The sequence below is a fragment of the Vitis riparia genome, chromosome 4 (genome assembly GCF_004353265.1).
Source record: "Vitis riparia cultivar Riparia Gloire de Montpellier isolate 1030 chromosome 4, EGFV_Vit.rip_1.0, whole genome shotgun sequence".
NCBI lineage: Eukaryota > Viridiplantae > Streptophyta > Magnoliopsida > Vitales > Vitaceae > Vitis > Vitis riparia.
In genome coordinates this window covers 15,586,511-15,589,547 of record NC_048434.1, presented here as the reverse complement: position 1 = coordinate 15,589,547, position 3,037 = coordinate 15,586,511, and the positions used below count along the sequence as shown (strand labels likewise).

The window sequence follows — 3,037 nt, the reverse complement described above, 5'->3', positions numbered from 1 at the left end:
AAATAAACAAATGGTTTGTGGAAGCTTTAGATTGGAAAAAGAAAATGAAAATAATAATAATAAGAATTGCGATGTTTCTGGATTTTGGAATTTGAGGCACTAGTTAACAGGTTATAATAGTTGACCTTATGGCTCTAGTCAATGGGTTATAATTATTGACCTTTGGTTTTGTCCATCTTAAAAATAACAAATTTGAGGTTAATCGCTCATTTGTGAAGTCCCATATAATTGGGCACCATTTATTATTCGATAACCAGAGTAAAAATATTTTGAATATATTTGATATGAAATTGTTTTGACATAAATGTAAAAATGTTTGGTTAAAAAGTTTTGAATGTAATAGCATGTTGAATTTAAAAGTTTTTATGAAAATGATTATATGTTATATCTCCTGTTTATAATTATAATTGAAAATGTTTTATCCATGAAATTATATTAAAAGGAAGTTGATCATGGACCTTGTGTTGGCCACAAGGCTACCAACTCATGCACCTTATCGCATGTCACAGCCTGAGTTGGCAAAACTAAGGAAAAAGTTGAAAGAGCTATTGGATATGGGCTTGCTTCAACCAAGTCACCGTATGGCACACCTGTTCTTTTTTAGGAGAAGCATGTGTAGACTATCGAGCACTCAATAAGGTGACATTTCGGAACACTATCTCATTCCGCTTGTCGCTGACTATTCCTTATTCGGCTTTGAGCTCATTCCCCTTCTTTGATAGTTTTTCATGTGCTTTTAGTTCAGGCAAAGAGTGATGGCTAGGCTAGGAATTTTTCTTTGTTAGCTAGGATTTTGGTTCAAACTTTATTTTGGACAATATTATTTAGATGTTAAAATTTAATTCCTGTTTAGATTATTTGAGTTTTGAGTTATTTGGAAAATAACACTTTGGTTGATGTGTTAGTTTTAAAGTTAAGATTTGAAGATTTTAGAAATTTTGTTCTACTACTCTGAACATGAATTTGGTAATTGGTAATTTACAGTTACAAGATGAATATTTGTGTCATTTTCACTTTGAGTCTTTGGGCTTGAGGTTTGAAATGACCATCATACCCTTGAAGTGGGTTTTGGGGCATGACATGAACACTCTTATGTGAGGCCACTCTTATAAATGGCCTTTCAGATGTTTGAGAACATACAACCATATCCCACTAACTACAAGGCAATTTCAGCAGTTTTTTTCATTTTTGTTACAATGAATGCCTCTGCTTGAACAACTTTAGCCCCCTGGATCCACAGAGTTTCTCCGAGGAGTCCAAAAAGTTAGTCGATTTCATTGCTGATTACTATAGAAATGTGGAGAAGTACCTTGTTCAAAGCCAAGTTGATTCTGGGTACCTAGTGCACCATTGTCCGGACAGTGCCCCATATTCTCCAAGCCCTTGGAAAGCATCCTAAAAGGAAGTATCAGATAGCATCATTCCAGGCCTCACTCACTGGCAGAGTCCCAACTTCTTTGGCTATTTCCAAGCAAATGCTAGCACTGCTGGCTTTCTTGGTGAGATGCTTTGCACTGGACTTAATGTGGTAGGCTTCAACTGGATTGCTTCTCCTGCCGCCACTGAACTCGAATCCATTGCGATGGATTGGGTTGGGAAAATGCTCATGCTTCCACCTTCATTTCTTTTCTCAGGAGGTGGTGGCAGTGTCTTGCATGGAAGTACCTGTGAGGCCATACTTTGTAGTTTAGCTGCTCCAAGGGACAAAGTACTCAAAAAGATTGGCCATCCTAAAATAACTAAGTTGGTGGTCTATGGTTCTGATCAAACACATTCCACCCTTCAAAAGGCCTCCAAGTTGGTCGGTATTCCAACCTCAAATTTTCGAAGCCTCCCCACGTCATTTTCAAATGATTTTGCACTATGCCCAGACGATGTTCACACAGCAATGGAGGAGGACATTGGAGTTGGCCTTGTTCCATTGTTTCTTTGTGCCACTGTGGGAACCACAACCTCTAGGGCTCTTGATCCTCTTGAGGCACTAGGGCACGTCGCAAAGGACTTCAAGGTGTGGCTCCACATTGGTGCAGCTTATGCAGGAAGTGCCTGTATATGTCCCGAATTCAGGCCCCATTTGAATGGGGTTGAACTTGCAGATTCGATTAGTATAACCCCCACAAATGGCTCCTCACCAACATGGACTACTGTTGTCTATGGATTAAAGAACCAAATCTATTTGTGGATTCATTATCAACTGCTCCTGAGTATCTGAGGAACAATGCAAGCGAATCAAAGAAGGTCATAGACTACAGAGATTGGCAAATAGCACTGAGCAGAAGATTCAGGGCGATCAAAGTTTGGGTGGTGATTCGCAGGCATGGCTTGCACAACCTCATGTTCCATATACGCAGCAATGTAAACTTGGCCAAGCGATTCGAGGCACATGTAGCCAAAGACCCCAGATTTGAGGTTGTGGTGCCGAGAAGGTTTGCACTGGTGTGCTTCAGACTGAGGCCCAAACAAGAAGGGGAGGGCACAGAGCTGAACTCAAGGCTGCTAATGGTTGTTAAGGGAAGTGGATGTGCATTCATGACTCATGCAGTGGTGGGTGGGATCTATATCATACGCTGTGCAATTGGCTCCACATTGACTGAGACTAGGCATTTTGACAGTCTGTGGAAGGTCATTCAGGATAAGGCTCAATTGGTACTGCAGGAGCTTGGTTTTGCACTGGAGGAAGCCTATTAACATAATTACGTTCTCTGTTGGGACTAATGCATGTCTCTTTCCCATTTAGAAGGATATTGTTATGCATGGAAAAAAATAGATCTTCAGTAGAGATCATATCATAATAAGGGGTACGCGGACGTACAATATGAAGAAGGATGATCGACAATAACAAACCTCGAGAATAGATCTTTGCACTCATCGCATGCTGTTGCCTGTTGGTATTGCAATTATTCTAGTGAACTAAATGTCAAGTTGGTTTTTATTGGCATTTTTTTTTTTTTTGGTCTCAAGTAAAGAAAATATCTAAACTAAAAATATTTTAATTAAAATTTAGAAATTAAATTAAATTCAAATTTTTGAGAACCTT

At 39.2% G+C, this 3,037-nt stretch overlaps 1 pseudogene; it reads left to right on the top strand.

Moving 5' to 3' along the window:
* The first annotated feature begins 452 nt into the window (after positions 1–452).
* Positions 453–2,741, top strand: LOC117913266 (annotated as a pseudogene).
* Positions 2,742–3,037: the final 296 nt, after the last annotated feature.